The following is an 11,803-nucleotide window of genomic DNA, read 5'->3' as shown; positions in this document are numbered from 1 at the left end:
TAATATCTTCCAGGGAGCTCTGCACAAAGCTTCTGATGTTTCTACTGTTATATCTGGATTATGTCATGGGACAAATTCCTTCCCTGGGTATTTATATGCCAGCAGGCAACGGCACCAGTTACAAAAGAAAATGTTGGAATTTACCCTGTGGTGCTAGAACACATCCTTTGTCATTTGGGTATCAATCTTTCCTTCTGGGCCAATTCATAACAAATGATAAGAACAAGAATAACCACTTCTGTGACTTTCTTCCAAATTATCTTTTTTTTTTTGTTGTTGTTGTTAATTAGGACAGGTGGCAAAAGATAGGGTATTTTTTGCTGCGGGGGCGGTATTGCACAGTCCCACTTAAAACGCTGCTTTTTACACCGTGGAGAGGTTCGACTTCGCTCCCCCTTCTCCGAAAAACCAGACCCTCCTTCGCAGGGGGCATCGCTTCCTTTGGTTCCCCCACCCCCACCCCGTCGTCAGGCCCCCAGCTCCGCCCGCTTCAAGATCCGACGCTTTCACCAATCCTCCTGTCACAGAAAAGACACAGAGGAGGAACTGGCAGGACTAGAGGTTGGAAGGGCGATTCCTCCGCTGCCAAGTCCGAGGAATCGCACCAAGCCGCCCTCAGCGAATAAATCTCTGCCTCCTTTTCCCCGCCCGGTTTCCCTCCCCGCCGCCTAGTATCTTCAGGAACGGACTTTTTCAAAATTAGGCATAGGGGGAAGACGAGGTGTTTTGCAGAGTCAGGACCTTTGGCGCCCACCTACAACGCCCTCTCGTTTCTTCCAGCAACCCCCACCTCCACCTTTTTGAAGAGTCCTTCGACGGGCTTGCTTTGCGGGGTTTCCCTCCGCCAAGAAGCCTGGAAGCTGCAGAGGTCTGCGGTCCTCGGACCCCCTCCCGGCCCTAGGAATGGTGCGTTCTGCTGAAAGGCATCTTAGCGCCAGGAGTCTCAGCCCTGCCAGTGTGTTCGCAGTTTGGTAGAGTTGGCGGCGGCTGCTTACCCGGGCAAAGAGCGATAGCTTGGGCTGCTGCGGGGCTGTTACTGTGTCTTGGTGGTGGCTCACTTCCTCTTTCCTCCTTTCCTGTCTTCTTTCACTCACTTCTTCTTTGACATTTTTACTTCTGAAAATTTTCTTGCTTGGTGAGTATTTTTTCCCCCCTTCTTCTCTCCAACCGCTTTTCCTCCATTTACTTTTTTCAGTGACCCAGAAAATATTATTTTTTTGTTGTTGTGTTGGTTTTGGTTTTGGTGTTTTTTTTTAAAAAAAGAGACTAGCTTTCCCCTGCTTTTTGGTTTGTTTGCTATGCCTTCCATGTGGAATCAAGCAGCTGATTTTACTTTTGGGGGGGGGGGGCATCCACCTCCCAACTAATTTTTCCTTTGCTTAATCTTGTTCTGTTTTTTCTCCCTTTAAAATGATGTACTGTTTTTAAAGCTTGTCTTACCCTTCTGCCATATTTTAAACACCCATGTATTTTCTCCTCTTCAAACGTTTGACTTAACATGTGTGGCTTTCTTTGTCCTTGAACTTTTACATTTTTTGTTTCTTTATCATTAAAGTCTTTTTAGTTCTTGTATCTGATCATTGCAGTTTCTTGGATTGATTTTTGTAAAGAATTTGGAGGAATTTCTCAGAAAAATATTTTTCCGTTTCTCCTTTTTTTAAATTGCTTCTTGCAAATTGGATTTCAAATATGTTTACATGATGTTGTGAGTCCATACTTTCTGCTTGATTTAAGTCCCATCAAAGGGGCAAAGAAAATAAATACCAAAAGAAAATAGGCAGGCAACTGGAAGGGTTGGGGGTAAAGTTTTCTACTGACTCTTCAAGACACCAAAATAGAGTAATAAACCAATTTATGTATAAGAGAAGCACCAAAGATAATATAATAAAAAACCCTCACAACCTTTTATGCATTGGTATGAATACTAAACTGCGTTTGATGATGGTGTGTTGACTTATTTGTGTAATGTATTGCTTGCCAGCTTATCTCTGGTACCTTACAGCTTTATGGATGCAAGAATTAGAATTTTAAGATGAAATCTATTAAGATTTCTAAATCTAGATTGTTCTTGTCCAGTATTACTAGAGCTCTCGCTGAATGATCTGATTTCTGACTCTGTGATCTGTGTTTAAAGCCTTGAATGCTGAGAATAAATATTGCAACAAGTAAGCAGCACATGCTTTTCCTCAGAAGCTGTAAAGTTATGCAGGTTAAACTCCTTTTCTGTTTAGTCTCATGTTCTCTGCTGTATTTGGCAATGTTTCCTGTCTTCTTTCCTATCACTCATTTAAACATGAGGTGCCAGGGGTTGCTCCTAAGATGTTCTGCATACTATGCCGGCATTTAATTAATGGCCTGTTTTGTTATCCTACTTTATTATGAAAGGAAATATTTCTTTACTGCTTAGTACTATTTTTAAAAAGTATTAAAATTTTATTTACCCACCACACTGGCAGAAACCCTCATTAAGTGCAGAGATGATGTAACTGAATATCACTAGTAACTGGCCTTGCCCCAAGGTTATAGAGTGAACTGCACTGATATATGAACATTGTTCACTTGCATCTAATCAAGCTCGTAGTAATTACTTCACTGCCCTTTCAATGTGAAGGTTTCGTCTTGTTTCTCAGAAATGTGTGGCTTACTAATTGCAACAGGTACATGTTATCATAGATTTACACAGTCGAGTGCAGCTTGCACAATTAAATCTGGAATATATGATCTTTCCCAAGCAAAACGTGTTTATGTAACACTACAGAACATGAGCCTTCTTGAATTTTGCTTAAAGCAACATTGACTACCTTCTAAGGAATTCAGAATAATTTTAGCCTCACAACAACTTTGTACATAAATCAGGGTGAGATAGTGACTTGCTCCAAGAGACTTCATAGCCTGCTGCATCTGAACATGCATCCCTTAGTCAAACCAGCACTCCAGCTTTTACACAGTTCTTAAGTTCCACAAAAAAATATTAAGTATGTATTGGATAGGATGCATGCTAGTACTCCTATGGTCAGTTAGAACACCATCATATTGTTGTCTCTTACAGATAGAAACAATATGAAACTGCTTTGTCTCGACTGGCAAAAGTTTACATTTGACAACTACCTTTCCAGAACTGGCAATAATAGAATATTACTTTACTTGCAGTCAAAACAAACTGAGTCTCAAGCACAATTTCATAAAAAAGGAACAGGCTTTTTAATTAATTTGCCATCTAAAATCACATAAATATGCCAAGAGTATCCATGAACTCTTAAACTAAACAATGTATGAAAGATTGATGGGCTCATGCTCCCATTTTTAAATATGCCTGGTTTGTCAAGCATGACTGTGCTGATGGGGAAATGACAGCCTTGAGAGCCAGATTTAAAGTACATTCAACAAAACAGATCATGAAACTATGGCCCATACTTCAACCCGGCTAGTTTACAAGCTGGGATATACAGGACATGCTATGAAATTGTGGCTTTTTGTTTAGCTGAATAGATTTTGCTGTTGTGTTTGATTTAGCTATTTTAGGTGAGTCGTTCCTGCTCTTTTGTTTTTTGGAGGAGCTAGAAGGGTTTTTAAAAAAAATAAAATCTGAAATCTATTTTACTGCAACAAATGAATAAAACCTGTTGGTACAAGAAGTTGATACTCAGTATTTTTAAATTCCATTGATTTTAGTGGGAAGAGATAAGGCATGGCACATCATCCTGCTGAAAGCTAGGGAGCTTATTTTCAATAACTTTGGTCATATCATTAAGAAGTGTTTGTAAGATGTAGAGAGACAGCTGCTATCAGTGGCTTGTCACTGGTGTTCATGTTTATATATTTGTGTTGATGTTGCAACACAAACCAAGAAGTGGGCTTGGTTAGAATGGAAAGCATTTCTCCCAGAGCCATACAGTTTAGCCCAATGGTCTTCTGCTTTCTAGCAAAATGCCACCTTACAATCTATATCTCAAGGTAAAGTTGTAAACAGATTTTAAGGGACTGACAAAGAGCATTAATCTAATTAAGACAGGCACTTGAAAAAAAGGATAATAGCCAGAAATGTTTAGGATATATTATCCAATAGCTCGAAAGGTTTGCCAACAACAGCAAGTGTACGAAGAAGTGGACCAAATATCAGGAAGGAAGGAAGGAAGGATCTATGTGACAGATTTTTCCCAAATGATGATGGAAGGGAAGAGGATTAGGATGGTATAGGCACATGTATATACATTATGCTTTTTGACCAAACTAGTTGTCTAATTTCAGTTGTCTAATTCCCCTCAAAGAATATGAAGGGAAAATTAATACTTTTGATGGAGAATATCACTTTATTTGACAGGAAAATGTGCTGTAACTTGATCCTTAAAAAATATCAATAAAAGAGGCCTTGAATCATTCAGTTACCAATTCAATAAAAGTTTGTATTTATTTACCACAATGGAAAATTCAAACCTTTAACTAAATGTAAAGATCACATTAATAAGAACAGTGTAGTATTTGTATATAAAATAACAGTAACTCCTTGACGAGTTGGAATTTTTCAAGATATGTAGTGTTGTTGTTAAATAGAACAATATTATTATCCCTATAATCAGAAAGATCATGTATGTAGATTGCAAGGTGTGGTGACACAAATGAAGAGTTTCTTTCCCTTGGAATATGGCTAATGATAGCTCCAAATCTTAAAATGGGAGGCAACTCTGTTTAGAATTAAACTTAGTAAAATGTCATCCCAAACATAAGCTGGGATCCTAAATTATATTAAATATAATTTATGTAGCTACAATTGGTTGAATTCATGCAACACACCAAGCTGTGAAACATAGTTTACAATAATTCTGTGACATTTTTCTGATTATCTAATAATGGGCTTCATTCCAGTTGCCCTGGCAAAATTGAAATTTAAATTATATGTGCCTCAATGTTGCTTTCCCATTTTTATTCTCAACAAACAACCTGGTATGTGCAAGAGTTTCCCCAGAATTTAACTTTACCTCACTGCTGAATTAGGATGCCTTTTACCCATCTCTAAGTAGGCAGAAAAGAATAACTAGCAGGTTTGTTTTTATTCTCATTGACAATCCTTCCCCTTGATCTGTGACCTCTCTTTTAGAGTCATTGCCAATCACCTGACTTCCTTCTAAGATAAAATATAATAAAGCTTAAGAGATTTGAAGCGTCTTGAGATTGCCCTTGGTGGAGTTAAGAGTTAAGGAGAGAACACTATTTTAATCCTGGTATATTTAAGGTTGACTTAAGCCTTTGTCACTGAAGAGCTGTGGATTAGATGAGAGCGAAGTCAGGGAACACAGCAGAAAAAAGATGTTGCCAAACTACACTTGTGCTATAATTAGGCCCTTATAGGGGTACAGCTAAGAAATTGATCATTGTGGTTTTTTTTAAATGGGCTGAAATACAATCTGTATTTCTATAGATCTACAGGTTTTAGTTTCCTTGGTTAACCAACAAAAAATCAAATGATTTGCTGGGGAACAATGCATTTAGCTAACAAAGCAGTGTATGCTAACAGTGAAAAAGAAGCCAAAATATAGGGAAGTTTGCAATAAGGAACTGAAGAGGTGTAGCTTTTGCACATATTGCTTGCGCAAAGGCTTTCCAATTTCACAAAAATGCTAGGCAAAATGTCTTAAGTTAAAAACAAACCATTTTCTTCTAACACAAAACTGTAATAAGATTGCTAAAATATAATCCCAACCCTACACTTTTCATACCTATATTTATAGGAGTCAATCTGTTGAATTCATGCTGATCAACATAATCTAAATCTATTTAAATGGTAGAGGGTTTGGGGGGAAATGTTCAAATGTTAATAGGTACAGTGTAGATATATTTTCAAACCTAAGAGATGTCATCTCCCTATTTGTTCCCCACCCTCCCAATCCCTTAAGCTATTGCATTTGAAGAAGTCAAAGGTTCTGTTTTCAACTAGCCCCAAAGAATGCCAATGATAAGCTTTTATTTTAGAAGTTGCCCTCTTTGATTAAATTGATCTCTCTATTATATGAGAGCACAGAGCTGTTGGTGAAATGGTTCATTGTTGCATATCGTCTCCTCGGGTATTTAACATCTTACAGTTTCAACTGACTGATCATTTCAAAGGCCTCGACTATAATACATACAGTAGAGGTAAATGAGAAGCTTACATTGCCAATTGCTATTTTTTTTTTCAAAAATGCAATTTTGTCTCATTTTACAAAAGATTAGGGTGAAGCATTGCAAGTTTCATTAAGCAGAAACTTCTTACATGTTCAAGTTTTGGCAAAGTATTAGAAAATTGGTATTTAGCTGGATGTGTTGCAGAGATGCAAAAGTGATGTATGCTAATTCACATAAACAGCATGGAAATAGTTTTGTAAAAAAAATATTAATTGACACTTCCCACTTTTTTAATCATAGAATTGCTTGTTCTTTTGGTCCATTTGCAGTCTACTGAACCATTCAGGAGTAAATTAATTGAGTGCTGAAAACTGTCCTAAAACTATCCTGAAATCACCCTCTTAGCTTGTCAGTAGAATGCGGCTTCATTCATTTTACCATTGAGTTGATGAAGCACTAATGCTCAGTCATCATGTGACTTCTTATGCTGTACCATCTCATCATGCTGTGACTCACACCTCAGTGCATCCACAATTTCCATAAAAAGGTACTGGTTTGAAAATAAGTGATATGAAAGCTTTGTCTGTGATATTCCCACAAACAATCTGTCAAATTGATGTTGCAGCCACCAAGTGGCAAACCTGCATGCAAATAAAACTTGGATTTTAAGTTAATGCTTTAATATTCCATCAAGGAGTCACCTGCTCTCCTCTATATGACAACAAAGGACTTTCCAGGGTTCTTCTTAGAACTAACATCCAGTACATTCCATTCTGAATATGGATAGAAGTTTTTTTGTGGAATGCATCTTATATTTTAAAATATTATCTATATAATTTTTGGAAAGTTAATGAACTAGATCAGCATTTTCCCTACTTTAGATAGCATGCCATATACCTTTCATTAGCCTCTGCTAATATCGTCAGTGTAAACTACCATTAAAGAGATATTTGCCTTTATGCATTATATTATATTATATTATATTATATTATATTATATTATATTATATTATATTATATTATATTATATTATATTATATTATATTATATTATATTATATTATATTATATTATATTATATTATATTTATTATATATATATATATATATATATATATATATATATATATATATATATATATATATATATATTCTTAAGTTTTCGCGGGTATATATATGTCTCTGTCTCTGTCTCTGTCTCTGTCTCTGTCTGTCTCTGTCTCTCTGTGTGTGTATCCATCACACTGTTCTATTTCAAGGTAAAAAGTATGCAAAGTACAGAAAAGGAGTAAGAAAAATAGTAAGCCAAAAAGTAAACACATAAGATAATAAAAGGACGCAGAGTTAAAGTTAGTCTACAACAACATATGCCTTTCAATAACTTTCTGTTTGTACAATGTATCTTTATTTCTACTTCATATATTGATTTTTCTTCCTTTTTTAACAAATGTCTTAACATCCAAGCACAAGTTGCTTGATCTTGCTTTTTTCTCAACCCATTCACTCTTCTTTTATCCATTTGTGTGTGTGTGTGTGTGTGTGTGTGTGTGTGTGTGTGTGTGTAGGTCTAGGTGTGTTTCAGTCTTTTCCCGTGTAAGATTAAGAGTATCTTGGCAACGTTTCGGTGAGGTCCCACTCGCCATCCTCAGGCTGGTGCTTTCGGCTTCGTGCCAGTGCAAGCAGTGTGTGATCGGAGCTGCCGTCTCTCTATAAATACTGGTGGTGGGGGCTGGTGTGCTGGGCTGGTTGGCTGCGCTGCTGCTTCTTGATTGGTTGATGGAGCTGATGTTGGTATAATGGGCTATGTGATGGCCTTGTGAGTTTTGTTGTGGAGATATCCTGGATCTTGTGCTGTAATCTCCTGGGTCGTTTGTTTTGTAGTGATCTTTTTTCATTAGCCTCTCATGTTTTAATGGCTTGGGTAATGGGTTGTGTGATGGGCTTGTGAGTTCTTTTGTACTGGTATCCTGGGTCCTGCGTTGTAATCTCCTGGGTCGTTTGTATTTTGATCTCTTTTCCATTAGCCTCCTGTGTAGTAACGGCTTGGGTAATGGGTTGTGTGATGACTTTGTGAGGCTTATTGCTGTGGTATCCTTGGTCTTGTGCTGTGATATCCTGGGTCATTTGCTGTGTTGCAACTTCTTGAGTTCTTGTGGTATAATTTCTGATGTGATATCCTGAGCGGGTGGCTGTGATGTAGCATTCTGGGTTTTAGTCTGGCTTTGAGTTTGGGGTCTGGGTCTGTGTTCTTGGCGTGTGTCAGCTTGTTTGGTTTGGGGTCGGGGGTGTGACAGCTGGCGAGGCAGCCGTGGTTTGTTTTCTGGATGGTGGTTGTCCTTCGTTCATAGCATGGGCTTGGGTCTGATGAGGGGGATTGGCGGTGGTGTCCTGTGTTGTTTTGGGTCTGGTGTTTGTTTTCGTGGCTGGGACTCGTTTGTTGGTGAGGGCTAGCTTCCAGATGTCTGGTAGGCGGGAGGTATCATCCCGTCTATTCGTGTTATGGGGGTGTTTCTCTATCTCGATGGCTTCCCTGATTATTCTCTTGCTGGAGTGTTCAGTGTTGGATATTAATTTGGTTCCTTCGAAATTAATTTCATGTCCTGTGGCTTTAAGGTGCTTGAAGAGGGAGGAAGTATTTTCTTCTCTTCTGACTGCGTTTTTGTGTTCTGCGATGCGTGCATTTATTCTCCTGTTGGTTTGTCCAATGTATGTGGCTGGGCAATTGTTGCATGGTATTTCATAAACTCCTTGGTTTTCTAGCTGGATCTTGTCTTTGGGGTTTCTTAGGATGTTTTGGCCACGGAGTTTATCTGAGTTTACCACCCAGCACAGATAAACTCTGTGGCCAAAACACTAATCGCCAGAACCAAACACCTGGCAGACAAGACACACATAAAGACTGAACTATGCACCCTGACTAAAGTACTGACAGCTAACGGCTTCCACAAAAGCAAAATCACTGGCTTGATCCACAAAAACACACTGAGACATAATGGAGACCTAGAAGATGAACAGACCTATGGAACAGCTGTCCTGCCCTACATAAGAGGTACTATAGACAAAATCAGTAAGATACTACACAGGCATCACATCAAGACTGCCTTCAAAACAGACAGAAAAATAGCAGCCATCCTAAGAAACCCCAAAGATAAAATTGACCTGGAAAACCAACGCATATATGAAGTCCCCTGTGCATCATGCCCTGCCACGTACATTGGACAGGCCAATAGAAGAATAAGTACCCACCTGGATGAACACAAAAATGCAGTAAAAAAGCTGGAACATACTTCCTCACTAGTCCAACACATGAAAGCCACAGGTCATAGCATCGATTTCAATGGCACCAAAACCCAAGCCACTATAGAAAACCCCAGCCACAGATTTATCAGAGAAGCCATAGAGATTGAAAAAGACCTGAAAGCATGAATAGAAGAGATGATTCCACCAGACCGTCAATTATTTGGAAGCCTGCACTCACAAACAAAAAAATCTCCACACCACAAGCCAGGCAAACACCTGGGCACAAACAGATCCCCCCTGATACCTCCAGCTCAAACACCCCCCAACCAGGCACCCAGATGAAACCTAGCTTCCTAATAAATAATAGCCGTCCATTTACTCGGAGCCAAGCTGCACTAAAAGCCCCCAATACAGGAACACAATGTTGCCAGCCAATCAAGACAAAAAACGCCACAAAACAGACAGAAGATATTAGAAACAACAATCAAGCAGAACACAGCAAACTCCAAGACCAATAAACACAGACCAAGACTCCCAACCAATCAGGATGAAGAAAAAACCATTCTGGTACAGCAGTAGGCTAGCCCCAAATTTAAAACAGAAACGGCTGTGAAAGTCTGACTCACAGATGAACACAATACAGAAGCCTGATGATGGCAGATGAGATTCTGCCGAAACGTTGCTACAACTTTAAAAGCACAACTATAATGACGTGGGAAAATACCCGAACAAAGCTGAATACCATACATGTAAGTACCCATGAAAACTTAAGAAAACAAATACATACATACATACATACATACATACATACATATAGTCACTCACATTTCTGTTCAACCTGTGTTGTCCATCATCTCAGTCTTGACTATCAATCATCATCATTATGTTTTTTTTAAAATTTTTATTGGTTTTTAAAACAAACATAAACAAACAAAACATAAAAACATCAGGCCATCTTCCATATATGTACATACAGTGTGCCGGTTGGTTTACAAATTGTTTTGTGCTTCCATTTCATAGTCTTCAATTACAATTACATTGTATATGATCTCATATTTTCAATCCAATATTAAATACATTGGTATTATTAATCAATCATTTGATTATACTTTTATTCATTCATGCTTTGGAAAATAATCATATTTTACTTAATTTGTTTTGTGACAATTCATGTTATCATCCCAAATCTATCCTAAAAACATTTTGTAGATATAATAAGAAAAGAATACATCTTTATATATTTAGTATTTTCTTAAAATCTACATATTTCGTTACTATACTTTATTGTCTAACCATTGATAGAATAGATCCCAAACTTTATAAAATTGTTTATCCTCTTGTTCTCTAATTTCAAATGTCAATCTACTCATTTCAGCACATTCCAATATTTTCTTAATGATTTCCTCCTGTGATGGTATTTTCTCATTTTTCCAGTTTTTAGCAAATACAATCCTAGCCGCTGTTAATACATTTACAATCAGGTGTTTCAAATCTTTACTATATATTTCAGGTAAAATTCCCAATAAAAATATCTCTGTTTTCAAGTCTATATGCTTTTTGTCATTTTTTCCAACCACATGTAGATTTTAGTCCAGTATTTTTTAGCATCCGCACAAGTCCACCACATATGGTAATATGAGCCAGGTGTCTGATGACATTTCCAACATTTTTCGGATTTATTCTTGAACATTCTTGCTATTCTTGTCAGGGGGAAATGCCACCTGTAAAACATCTTATACAAATTTTCTTTATATGCTGTTGACATTGTCATTTTATAATTTTGAGACCACAATTTTTGCCATTTCTCTAGATCCAAAATTCCCATATCCAAAATTCTTCCCCTAAGCAATCATAGTTTCTTTAACTTGTTCTTCTTCTAGTTTAATTTCTAATAAATATCCATACAGTTTTTAAATCACCTTTTCATCAGTACCTGTCAAAATCTTATCTAAATCAGTTTATCATAGAAACCTTCTGTTTTAAAATCTTTATCATACCTTGAATGTATTTGCGCATATGAAAACCAATTCATATACCTTGTTCCTCTAGTTTTTGTATAGATTTAAGTTCACCCTTTTCATTCAATATTTCACCATATCTAACTGTTTGTTCCTTTTTGTATATTATAGGATAAGAAAATGCTTCAATAGTCGATAACCAGACTGGAATTTTCAAATAACATTGTCTTTTAATCTTCTCCCAGTTTATCTTCATCATGGTTGATACCTAGGATGCTGGCAGCAACTCATATCAAACATTAGTGCCAGTCAATTATATTTGTGAAACATTTTTAAATGTTCAGCTGACTAAGTTTCATGTTTAATGAATAAAAGATATAATAATAATAATAATTTATACTGCTTATATTCTTAGATGCTTCCTTAATCATTCTTAGTTCCCTGGTTAAGACTTGCATTATTAAATTTTACTAGTATTAGATTGTGAATCTAACTTTAGATTATCCACA

General features: G+C 37.2%; 1 protein-coding gene across 9 annotated transcripts in view; it reads left to right on the top strand.

Moving 5' to 3' along the window:
- Positions 1–562: 562 nt before the first annotated feature.
- The window catches only part of RALY (RALY heterogeneous nuclear ribonucleoprotein), a 266,632-nt gene continuing 255,391 nt past the window's right edge, over positions 563–11,803 (top strand). For 4 of the 9 annotated variants that reach the window (XM_087959443.1, XM_087959442.1, XM_087959441.1 and 1 more), the window contains exon 1: positions 563–1,135. The gene's annotated coding sequence lies outside the window, so the exon portion shown is untranslated. The remainder of the gene's footprint in view (positions 1,136–11,803) is intronic. The other 5 variants (XM_087959438.1, XM_087959439.1, XM_026681687.2 and 2 more) reach the window with 2 other exon arrangements.

This window comes from Notechis scutatus, chromosome 3 (genome assembly GCF_049901735.1).
Source record: "Notechis scutatus isolate UNSWTSFEM ecotype Mainland chromosome 3, rNotScu1.2, whole genome shotgun sequence".
In the NCBI taxonomy this organism is placed as follows: Eukaryota; Metazoa; Chordata; class Lepidosauria; order Squamata; family Elapidae; genus Notechis; species Notechis scutatus.
This window is presented reverse-complemented; position numbering and strand designations above follow the sequence as displayed.